At 34.3% G+C, this 13,496-nt stretch overlaps 1 non-coding gene across 1 annotated transcript; it reads right to left on the bottom strand.

Annotated features, from left to right (window-relative positions):
* Nucleotides 1–12,233: 12,233 nt before the first annotated feature.
* TRNAF-GAA (transfer RNA phenylalanine (anticodon GAA)) lies at nucleotides 12,234–12,306 on the bottom strand. The gene has a single exon. It is a non-coding gene; the product is annotated as a tRNA-Phe (tRNA).
* Between the last annotated feature and the right edge of the window lie 1,190 nt (nucleotides 12,307–13,496).

Consider the following 13,496-nt stretch of genomic DNA (forward strand, 5'->3'; position numbering starts at 1 on the left):
GTCATTCAGGCCAAAGGTGGTCCCACTTAGTACTAGAAATGTATTTAAAAAAAGCTTTTTTTAAAACCCAACTAGGTGTCCAAATATTTTTGTCAGCATAGTGTATATATTGGGTAGGATACTAAGGAGTGTTTCCGGATTTGGAATCGATGCATACATATTCAAGCTGAAGTTTCACGATAATACAAGATGGTAGGTATTGTTAATAAAGTGACCACTTGATATATTTACAATAGAAAGAGCAAAAAAAAAGTAAAGATGAACAAAATAAAGTAATAACAATCTGATTGCATAAACTATAAAATTAAGCTATCAGTTTTATCTAGTTAACATAAAAAGACGCTGAAAGAATTATGTAAACCTGTGAAATACGGCAGAACACGTTAGCAAAATTAACAGGTGCCAAAACAAATTATTTTAACGAACCACGCAGGTTACTTATTGTATGCCAAATTATTAATCATATTTTAGGAAATTACTAACAAAAAAAAAAAGAGGCAGGTGCATGCATGGAAAATTCATTGAAAATAATTCAACATAAGAAAATTAATCAAAATTTGCTAACGACCAAAATATGTATCGGAGAGAAATAAGAAATCTTTCTTCAATTATTTCAATGAAATAATTGAAGTTAACAATCCTCCAAATCACTTGGTTTCCTTGTGTGTGTGTGTGTGTGTGCGCGCGTGTGTGTGTGTGTGTGTGTGTGTGTGTGTGTGTGTGTGTGTGTGTGTGTGTGTGTGTGTGTGTGTGTGTGTGTGTGTGTGTGTGTGTGTGTGTGTGTGTGTGTGTGTGTGTGTGTGTGTGTGTGTGTGTGTGTGTGTGTGTGTGTGTCCACCAATCCCGAGATCCTTCACCACAGTAACACAACACCACCAATGTGATAGCATTACATTTCAGGGTTCCAAAGTACAAAGTCATACATTTATCGGTGTTGAATTGGTATCCCCACTCATCTACCCTCACAGCCAGGCCAGTCTATTCAAATTGCTCCCAAGCACCAGTATATCAGCGATATCAGCGTTATTCTTAATAGTTTTGCCCAACTTCGCATCATCTGTAAATAGTTGAATATTTCTTTTCAAACTACTTGCAATACGATCAACAAACAGATTAAACAGTTGTGTCCCTGAGGATAGAGCCCTGTGGGACTCTTCCTCAGGGACATAGCTCCTGTATACCTTTGATATATATTGCAGAGCCAGATCCAATCAGCTAACCGATTATCCAGACCCATGCGTCGTAACTTACACACCTGTCTATTATGAGGTAGTTGTCTTTCAAAAAATCCAGAAATATCACCGTTTATGAATTACTCATCCACTACTGCAGTCGCCTTTGACAAACGTATGCTGACTTCTCATATAGATTATTTTCTATATCTACCCAATCGTATTTCACACTTACTTTATATAGTGTACTTAGTTTATTTTATATATTTTAAATTAAAATGTCCATATCATTATAATAAGCTAAACTAAATAAAGGAGCCTCAGTAGCTCAGTCAGTATAGACGAAGCCCTTTGGTCGAAAAGACCTGAGTTCGATTCCCATCAGTGACGTGAGGAACCTTTATCTGGTCTCTTTCGACTAAAGGTGAGTTAGCCGGTCTCATACGGAAACTCGAGTTTTTCGTCCCCCCCCCCAGAACAGGCAAACCGACCCCGTGAACACACATGAATTACATTCATGAATACTTCCAGCCATATGCCGGTCCAAAGTTTCTGTATACGCATGCGACTGTCAATACCGATCCTCTTCAATTTCTCTGTCATAATTCGGTGAGACGTGGGTCGGGAACAACCTTCATTAAATGCTTAGATCAATTGCTGCACACAGGAAGTTCTGTTTGTCTGTACAAGCCTTCTCATTCGGGGATCAAGTTCCTGGATAGACTGTCTTAAGTTACGCCTCTTAGACAAGCAATGTGGGTTATGTTTCCAGTGATTAAACATCCGGGATATCTTACCTTTTGAGAAACCAGTCAGCTCCGCTGTTTCAAAATCGTGGCTCCAGTCAGGCGGGCACTCACAATAAGCCCTTTATCGAACTCCGAAAGATGCTTTGTTTTTCCCATTGTGATCAAAACCGTTGACGCACGTGACCAAGTATTTTGCGTTGCGTAAGTGACATTTACGTATATCTGCATAAAAGTTTCCAATTCAGTGGCCCGTGTGTGTATATTAGAAGACATAAATGAAGTTATAGACACCTGGATTTTTTGGGGGGAGGGGGATAAAGACGGTAATGTGACATTCGGTATGAAATTTTATAAATTTAAAGTTAATAATTTCAAATTTTCAAATTCAGATTTCAAACCCAATACTATTTTTCGCCATTATTATCACATTCCAAACTTCCACCATTGCCGGGAATGGTGCGGTGTTTTCAAGTGCTCGTGTGTGTTCTGTGGTCGAATTTGCTAATTTGAAAGATTAAAGATTCAAGCTTCCTTAAAGTTTACGATTTACGAATATTCTTATTAAACCAGTAACTTTATTTTGTTACAAACTATTTTCTTAATTATGATATTTTGTGAATCTCTTCAATAGTTTTCGATTTTTGGGGCGTGAAACCAAAATACATTAACGAATTTTAGTTCCGATTTCAAATAATCTCAGATATTCATACTACATTATTCTCTCTTTGAATTTTTAGACAAGAGACTGCATATCATGAATGACATTTGAATTGTCATAGAAACTATTTAGAAGAAGGGATTGTAATAGCTGCGAACAGAAACGTTCTCCCATTTGTATTAACAAACAGATATTCAATTTTTTCGCCAACATAATTTCTTTAAAAACAAACTTATATACTAGTTATATCTAGTCTTATAGTTACCAGCTAGAAAAACTTTTTTTATGCCTTTCCCAACTTCAGTAATCCTTGGGTTGTCGATATTTTGAGGAACTAAGGAGAGTATTTTTCTTCTGTAATAAACTAGGATTTTTAGCGGTAACTTACAAAAATCGACTAGAACATACATATATGATATACAAATAATACTAACTAGCATTAGGAACAAAAGATGAGGGCAGTTTTTCTGCCGTATTCTCGTCGTCTTTCGCTAATACGCGACGGACAATAAATCAACCTTTTTAACTGTGAGATGAGGAGACTAGGTGGACAACTATCAATTATGGTGTGAACATTTTCAATCATAACTTTTGGGGAAAGAAAAGGTGATAGAAGATTCATTTATTAATAAAATAACGGACAATTTAATACAAACGATAGAGATAGACATTCTACATTTCATCTCAGTTATTCCCCTAGGAAGAAGCATAGAATACAATTGTCTTTCCCCTTCTCACATTTTTAATTGCTCATACATCGATCGAAATATTAATCACATCTCAAATTGTGTCATTTCCCTTCACTAGATGGTTAGACTGTGGTATACTTCCAAGACAGACAGGTTTGTGATATGTATAACGTATTAAGAAAGCACTAACTCTTATAAACACCTGGTTTGCACTCCAGAGGATGGAGATCACTGGTGGGGAGCTGGTCATTTTTACCAAATAAACTCAATGCTTTGCTAAAGACCAATTGCAGATAATCAGCGTCATGTCCCCTAAAGAATTTCACTAGTTGGTCTGTCTTCTTTGATGAAGTACACAAAGTGCCATGCCAAAAAAATAATCATTATAATTTTTTAAAAAAAGTCAAATACGTAGGCTCATAAGGAGATGGAAATTTTTCCTCTCATTAGCCTTAATTCCCATTAAACCGATTAGCAGCAGTATATGTATATTCAGCGCGCGCGCGCACACACACACACACACGCACACACTTGTATAAAGTATGGATACACTCTTAATAGGAAGGACAAAATTTTAAGCAAGAAATTTAAGTTTTTCCATAAAATAGTTTAATTTAAATATTATATAAAAAGGAATTAAAAAACTCCTTTAAATGTTTACTCTAATTTGACTGGTGCAAATCACCAATATTTATAATCTCATAACTGATGTCCTTTTATTAACATTTTTAAAATAAAAATAGAATGGGACGTTACTCTTGTGGAAAATTCACACTGATACTATAAAAATCACTTGTTCGGCACAGCATTTATTTTCAGAAAGTATTTCCACAACTCAATAGACCCTTTGGGTACAGTTCGAATTAGTGGAATATAGCCAGCCTTTTACTTAAGACTGAGGAAGCAAATCAAGCTTTGATGAATATTATATATATAGGGTAGCCCATAATTCAAGAAGGGGATTAAAATATGAATGACGCTATTAATTATTCATTTTTCCATTTTATTTTTTTCAGGTATTTTAAAGAACATTTGAGAAATTTATAATGGAAACTTCACAACCCAACAACGAACCAAAATCGTGCAATTTTATTTTGAAAATCATTCTATTGTTCTAACGGAAAGAGCATATCGTCTCCATTAATTGGCCATCACATTCTCCAGATCTGACGGCTCCCGAGTTCACACTATGGGTTTACCTAAAGGAAAAGAATGTATGTGAATAAGCTCAAGATAATCCACTGAACGAGAACATTCGTGTGCAGAAATTAAGGTTTGCAGCCAAAAACATTAACGTTTGTCATGGAATATGCGGTAATAAGGGCCCGTCTTTATGAAGCCGAAAATGGAAGGCATTTATGTGATGTGTTTTTTATAACTAATGAAAAATCTCCAGATTCCGTATTTCATTATAAAATAAAAACAATAAAAACAATAAATAAAAAGTTATTAAACGTTTAAACTTATTCGTGACTTATGGAGGCCACCCTCTATATTCTTTTTATATACATAGTGTGTGTGGGGGGGCAAACCTGCCACTTTTAATTGTACTGATTTGTATTCGTCATATGTCTCTTTCAGATTGCAATAATTTATTTTGCACGTTCGTCCTTCAAGTGTGTGTGTGTGTGTGTGTGTACTTGAAAAATCTACAACGCATCAGTGCCGTATGTGTGGCTAAGAGGTTAAGTAGAAAGTAGGATCCTTGAGTAAAAGGGGTGTAATGGAGGGCTGTTCCAAAGACCAGAGGTAAACGGAAGGAAAGAGAAGGACGAAGATAGTTGGGTAGGTTTGAGGCAACTTTATGTAGATTCGATAGGACAGAAATTAGGTGGTAGATGGTTTCCATCGCTCGGTGCAAGACCACTGTCCTGCATATTAGGGGCCTGATTTACTTACAGTATATCCATGTTTGGTCTATAGTAGAATTTTCGGACTATCGGAACCTTAGCCCACTTATGATAGGCTTACATCTCGTGGATGGGATGTGCATAACAAAAATTGGATGCTGACCATTAGCTACTCGTGTTCTTACAGGATCAAAGGAAAGTGGAGGATAAAAGCCTGTTGATTGGGAAAGGGATGTGTTAAGTACTCGGCCGATCAGGTTGGATTGTTCTGGATATGGACCCAGTTGAGCATGATATCCAGACGTTTACGCAAACTTTATTAAATATAAACAGAGTAATAGAGTAGACATTTTTATAGAAGGTATTTCCAAAAACAATAACATCATTTTTAAGTTTTGAACCTGGTTTTGCTGCTATCGCATCCTTATAATGACTACAATGACAACCCCAAAGAAATAAAAGTAATTCCTGGATACGCTACTAAATACTGGAAAAGAGTTGCAAAGGAAACAAACTACAGGATATATTAGAAATACTTGTGAATACTAGAAATATTTTAAATTGAGCATACATAATGAATCCAATTAGTATGTGATCTAATTATTCAAAAATTTCTACTTTATTTATGCATATAATTTTTTTTCCCGTGTGATATGAGGAAGTAATGCTATCTTTATAGCCCGATTGGGGATTACGGGCTGATCGACTCGGAGCCCTGAATCCTGTTGTGGCGCCGTTTTATCTGCTACATACGCCTGTCAATTACGCATGTTCTCAGACCAATGTGCACGTTATACGGAAGGAAACCCTTCCAAATATGCTGACCGGTTGCCAGATACTTGCTTCATAAATTACTTAAAAAAAAAAGTCCTTTTATGATTGATGGGCAGGTGTTTTCAACTAAACATTTACAATAGGCGTCATTCATATGAAAAAATTTGTTTTCCTCATCTAACAGATGATGATCTAAAAATAATGGCTTATTATCCTCTCTGTTGCAAATATGTTTCGTTCTGTGTGACTAGTAATCAGAAGGGAAAAAAAAAATTCCGGAATGTATGACTATTTTGGTAAAATATGGAATTAATTACCAAAATGCCTAAAACATATTTAACATGATGATGTAGAATCTAGCAGAGTACAAAGTCTTGAATTGGAAAGATTAGTCGGTATGCTGTTCCTGTACGTCTCCCCCTCCCTTCAATTCATTTATTATTATAGTCATTTAGTTTTTTATCGTCTGAATAAGCATCTAGAATGTTAAATAGGAAGAGTTTAAATCTCGTCAATAATATGAAGAAGTTCTTACTTTCCTAATTTGTTAGAACACGTTTGAAACTAGCAACTATCGATTTATGATTCAGCTCCAAATTCGAGGATGTAATATTTCTCTGATTGAAAATATATATATATATCATAGTGAATAGTGGTTTAAATGTCTCTGAGAAGAAAAAATGAATAATTTTTCTTCTTCAGTGCTTAAGTAAGAATCTATTATATCAAACAAGTATGGAAATGATCAAACGATGGGTACTGACAAAAAGTGACATAATATATCACAGGTATACTAAACACACACACACACACACACACACACGTCTATATATCACAATATTTGACTGCAGCTTTAACGAAGTCACAAGCCATGCACTCTGTTACTTTGGATGTACTTAGTAGTTCTAGTAAGTTAAGAGCTGCAATATTTTGAAGCAAAAGGATACAAATAACAATAACCCAAGTAATCAAAACAATAACCGCAGCCCTAAGTAAACTCAGAGATTTCCCGTTCTGAGTTGAATATTGCATATTTGTGTTCAATGTTAACACCATTTTAAATCTAGTTTCAGAATAATCTAAGTATAAAAGTATCTCAAATAATAACATGGAGTATACAATAAAATCTAATGTAGATAATATAGAAACAATGATTACTCTCATTAAATCCATGCACTTATTATTTGTCGATGTGGTCATAAATATCGAAAACAGAACGTGTGTGTGTGTAGCGATGTGATTTTTGAAGTGATGTGATTATTAGATCGATGATGAAAAATTATTAAATGTCAAAACCATTCAAAAGATGAAGTCGTGTGTTTTAAAATATTCATATAACACAATACAAAATACTCTTACCGAACACGGATGCAAGAGCGTCAATAAAGCATTAAAAAGAAAGGCGGATATATATTTAGTAATTAGTACTGCATGGAATACGTGAAAACTTCGTTTTCATTCTATGCTAACTTCATTTTGCCTTGCTTCGTTCGAAATAAGCATGTTGATCATTCAATGGTTAATTATAACACTCGCATTATGTATGAGAGAAGAGACATCACAAATATATCACTAGAGCTCTAATGCCATCGGTGCGTCTACGTAACATCTTCGCTGACTAGGATTAGCTAGGTGTCCGACAAAACAGTAGGGTACTACTTGTCTTTCATTTATGAGGTTGTTTGTAGCAATTTCTTCAACAAGCGGAAGCATTGAGTTACTCTCTTTTCGGTGAAAGATCTCCAGATGTTCTACTCGTTAAATTATCTCTCTCTCTCTCTCTCTCCTCCTTCTCTCTCTCTCTACGAAGGGTGTAAAATGGACAGCTGTTACACAAATTAAGCTGTACTCCTCGTGACGTGGAGTATTAACTAACTTTAGTGGAGCAAATGTTTCTTGGTTCCTGAAAATTCAAAATACGATGGAAACAGAAATCATTCCTGGGAAAGGGGATGAAGAGAGAGCATTTTGTGTTTCATCCATCAAAAATTCGCAACTTTCTTTAAAACGTGCAAATGCCTGAACCTGTTTAGTATTATGGTACATTTGAGGGAACCTGCAAATATTCTCACGAAGAAGAAACAGATTAAACATTTTAACTTATTAAAGAACTATTTTGATTAGTTTAAAAATTCTTTGTTTCCTTAATAATTTTAATGGTACTGTGATAGCTAAATCCATAATGGATTGAGTCTAAGAAGGTATGAGATGGCAATTCAGCGAAAACTAGTACGCTATTGACATTGAAGCGGCATTCAAATTATTTCTCAACTTATCCAGCTATTTATAAATTGCTCTCTGAAAGAGAGATGATAGAAAAAATAATCTATATTTATACTGCATATAAACATTAACTTGAATACCCTCTTGCTGTCTTGTAATTCTCTTGCACCTCCTGTGTTACTGATGTATCCAAGACAAGTATGATTGTCTCACTTTAATGTGACCTAAATCAATCATATTGATTTGTGCTGTTAATTTTTACAGTATATTCAAAAAGAAAAACGTTCAAACTACAGCAAACAACTGTGGAAGCCGATTTTTTTCTCTTTAATAACTTAAAAGTGTAAGCTGATCATTTATTCCAACCAAAGGAGGCCAGATTTACGAGCACTTTAGCGTAGTTGTAATAGTGCTAAGTGTGCGTGCCTATCTTTCAGAGATTTATTAAAAGAAGTTTCTACTATAGTTTCAAAGTATATTTTAGGCTAAGAATAATGAGCGAAATTAGAACATTTTTATTTAAAACTATTTATTAATAATGATAATAAATAAGCAATGGTGTTTGCAGTCCCTTAAGACGAAAGGTTCAACCCAGATTGGTTTTCTAATCATAATTTTAGGCTAAAGGTCCGTCTTTTGCCTAAACATATATTCTTGTGTGTAAATTCGTGTGTTGTTCGCCTGTGCACGACAAAAAAAAAAAAAAAACCGACTTTTTAACTTCCCTTTTCACTCCCATAGGATTTGTGAAGTGAAGCCTTCTACTAAAAGGATAATTACAAACAGACTTACTTCCTAGACTTATTTTCCATCGAGTTCTTGGTATTACACAATAATCGAAAAACATCCTCATGTTAATGATGAATGACCTTTTATTATAGTATTTGAGAGGACTCCAAATTTTGAGGAGTGTGTTTGTTAGAGATGTTTATCAAAATATCTTACTTTGGTGAAGGTTAATAGGTGATACATATGAGTGACTTATTCATATATATGAACGCAAAGGTGTATCCACAGAATAAATCAGTTTATACTGTGGATGAAAATGACTAATTCTTATATTGGGTCACAGGACTTGAAACTCATGATCAATGAATGATCGTAAAAGAAAGTATTAAGGAATTAGGACATTGGGCGAATATACAGTTTATGAAAACTTGCAATTTAGGCTATTTTATAGAAAATAGAATGCAAAGCAACAAGGAGCGGTCAGAATAACACAGTCTTACAAATAAACTTGTCAAATAGGGTTTTCATACGAATAACTTACTAAGTTGCTATGGTGATTTCAAAAATGATATCCATTTTTAAATCACGTAAGGATTTCTGAAACTCCTTGCATTATTTGATTTTTTTTTAAAATTCTGTAATGTTTTTTTGTCTCCTCCTTTTTTTTTTTCTTTTACTACAAATCTAACGCAAAATGCGACTGGACTATTTTCAGAAGCCCTCGATGATCTAATGAGCAGCAGAGACTTAAAATAAACCGAGGAGGGTTCAAACAGAAAATATTATTCGTATATTGATAATACGTATCCTTGCGATGTTCCGAGTACTTAATATACTCTGGGTACCTTCCGTTTTTACTTTAGTTAAGTCTAGAATGTTCTTACATCACGATTATGCTATACAATAGAAAAAATAAAATAAAATGTTGTTTTAACTAATATATATTTGAATAAAAGTTTTTCCATACATGATAAGAGAAAATAGTTGCATTTTGTGTTCAGCATACCGAACACGAAATATATTATGTAAGCTTGTAATTTTCGTTTTTATATTTTATTTTATAGTTTTAAATTTCTTATTTATATTTTATTTAAACAAATAAATAAGAAATGAAAAGTTTAAGGTCTGAACTTTACATCTATTAAACGATTTTAATCATACATTTGCGATACAAAGGTAAAAGCGACACTTTTTTTTTTTAATTTCGTAAAAAAGTTAAGAAAAGACTGGTGTCATTATCTTTGTTTTACTTGCTGTAGCGACTCGTTCCAGAAGTTTTTATAAAGCAAAAGAATAAAATAACATATAAATAAAACTAAATTTTAGACAACGAAAGCGGAAAACAAAAATACGAATAAAACGATGCCAAAGTAATATTCCAGAATTGTTTTGCTAACACTAACTGTATGGCGATAATCCCTGTGGATTATTTACTCAAATCGAAGATCAACGGGCTATGATTTGCATTTAAATCGCAAACAGCAATGATTAAAAAAGTTGACCTTTGTGAAGTCTGATTTCAGTGAAACGGACTCTGCCAGTACAATTAGTAAACAGTGCTAGAATTAGCTTGGCAGTAGAAAACTTTAAAAAATGACACTATCATTGAATACTTTCATCCTCAAAGGAAAAAATAATATGACAGAAACTATAATTTTGTTTCTCCTTCTTACTGCAACTAATACTTATTTCTTAAACTAAATTACAGTGTAATGTGTCAATCTGTCTCTATTTCCAATTGTCCTCAATTGCCTCCATTTAAACTACACAAGCACAAAACAACTACCGATGTATGCAATCTTGAAAACGATAAAAACAAACAGTGATTTCAAACTTGACAAAAAATATTAAATATTAAATCTAGTTGGATAAAATTACTTATTTTCTTACCAATTGGAAAAGTTGAAAATTTCTAATAGCGAACCCATACTTCGTAGTCTTACTTTCCATCGAGTTCTTGGTATTAAAGGATAATCCCTCTTGTTAATGAGGAATGACTTACCTTTTATTATAGTATTTGAGAGAATTCCATTGATCTGATATGAAACATATAGGATGTGCGAAAGAAATTGATCACCAGCGGGATTTCTATCTTACACCGAGACTTAACACCAGCTGTGAGTAGTGATAACTAACGAACCTCTTGGTTATTGTGAGATGCTTGAGTCGACCATCAATGAGATTGCTTAGGATCAATCTTGAGAGCGTTTGTTCTGAATTATCAAAAAAAAAAAAACTGAGTTTTGAGAGTTTTTTTTTTTTGTGTGTGTATGTGTGTGTGTGTGTGTGTGAACTAGACAAAAAAAAAATTCGCAAGTAACAGGAATCGTCTGTATAACAGAAAAAAAATCTTCATTCTTCAGAGCCAGTAAAAGCAAAGCAAAAAATCAAAAGCGAAATGTATACTTTTTTTTTTGTGGAAGTGGTCGTTCATAAGATTTTTTTTTAGTTTTTATTAAGATTATTCACGAGTAATTTGTGCCTGCTATAAGACCAAATTGTAAATCTAACGTTTTAAGCTGGTTGCAAGAGAACAGCGACTACTACAGTCTCTACCATAACAATATGCCTGCTCATGTCCTCTCTTTCTCAAAAAAATCGGATGACGACGCTGATTTTGGAAAGCCAGAAACATCCTCGGACATTTGTGGCTTTCTAAAATCGTAGAAAACATTCAACGGAATCGGAGATGCTGAATGATATTCTTCATTCGGCGATGTAGTGCTATTTTTCCGATATGAAAAAAATCGATGGACTCGCATGAACAGTGTGCAGAATACTTTGAAAAGGACCGGGTTGAACAGTTCACATTGTTACTCGTAGCATTGTTTATAAACACTTTATCTAAAAATTTAGATTATTATTATTTTATTTTAAATGTACGACTTCTACATGCATTTCACCTGGTTGTTAAATCCATTGAACTCAATTATTAGATTTACAAAAGATTCAATCAAGTGTGAAGCCTTTTTCAGGCTCTATCATTTACAAAGAGAAATATTAAACTTCTCTATTATTTATTTATTGCGGATTCGTTTGAAAATAAAATTTTTGTCCAATTATACAGTATATAGAAGACAGGTAATAGTAAAGCTATATGAGTCAGACTATTCGGAATTCATGTAGCTTTACTACCACTTCCATAACTTTCAAAAATTAGCTTTCAAGATTCCACACTATTTCCAATAACTGTTTATCAAGCGTAACAACCTGGTTTTCATACAGAAACACCAGTCTCTTCTTTTTCTTTGATTTGCATTTATCAAATGTTTTCATATACTTTTTTCCCCCCCGATGAACAATATTATTATTATTATTACGCGACACCTACAGGAAGTCCAAAGACGCTAATCATTCGGCCAACCAAGCCAGCAAAGTAAAAAAATTTCTGCCGAAACCCGGGATCGAACCAGGGACCTTTAGATCTTCAGTCTAACGCTCTCCCAACTGAGCTATTTCGGCTTATGGTGTTTCATAATATCTCTGACGCCTTTTAAATTGTTTATATCCATTATCACACACACACACACACACACACACACACGCAAAGGAAAGAAAGGAAATGTTATAGTCTTCTAAAATAATTTATCAGTTGATTAAAATTTCCCTAAAGGAATTCATCGTGCTTGACTATTTAGAAGTGCAGTTTATCTCCCCACTAATCTCCCCGACAGACGGACATTAATCAGGAGATTCTAATTCGTTCAAGATCATCTGCATGCTGTAAAATGGGTTGACGAATAAACGAGGAGGAACCATCTGATCTCTTTGACAATTTCCATGGAAAGAGGAGAACCAAATGAATTTCAATGTCACCAAACTATAGTTCTGTCTTACTTTCTCGCAAGAAGAAAGATCTCCCTTTAACTTCCTCTTACCTTTGATATACTTAGATTTCCAGATAAGATTGGATTTCTCTTGGACTGACAAAAGTACATCATAAGAATATAGTTTCACCCACCTCCAAAAAGAAAATAATAAATAAAATAAAAATAAGTGCCACCGTTTTTGTTTTTTTCGCTGCAAAAGTCCTGTAACGCAGTCAGTAACGACAGTGTCTTTTAGGTGAAAAAAAAACAAAAAAACTCGAGTTCGAATCCGTGTAAGACACTCGATTCTCCTCACGCAAAACAGGCACATCGGCCAGAAGACCATCCATTTAACAAACACAGTACGCTGATCTTATTGTCTAGGTTGTTTCAGCCGTACTTCCTAACAGCCCAATCCAATCACTCCAGAAAGCACATATCACCTGCACTCCTGACACCATTTAGATCCTAAATTCGCACAAAAACATAGTACAGAGTATATTCTTCCACATCTTGGGTGGTAAACCAATTGTAACAAAAACCCTACTAAAAAATGCTTGATGCTATCCCAAAGGCAATCCAAAACGGGATTCGATTTCGTTCATGGAAATTTTGAAAATATTCATGTTTGTTGTTCCAGAATCCGTTTGCGGATTATCCTACCTTTAGTCAATCTACTGTACTAATGAACGATAAGCTTAAGCGTTTACTTTGTGTGTGTGTGTGTGTGTGTGTGTGTGTGTGTGTGTGTGGACTGAAGTGGCTTGAATCATAATACTATTGCACTTGAATCATACTACTAATTGTACTATAGATGGATTCATACCCGGTTCACTTACTCTG

Source organism: Typopeltis vanoorti, chromosome 22, assembly GCF_054136105.1.
Source record: "Typopeltis vanoorti isolate ZY-2024b chromosome 22, IOZ_Tvanoo_1.0, whole genome shotgun sequence".
In the NCBI taxonomy this organism is placed as follows: domain Eukaryota; kingdom Metazoa; phylum Arthropoda; class Arachnida; order Uropygi; family Thelyphonidae; genus Typopeltis; species Typopeltis vanoorti.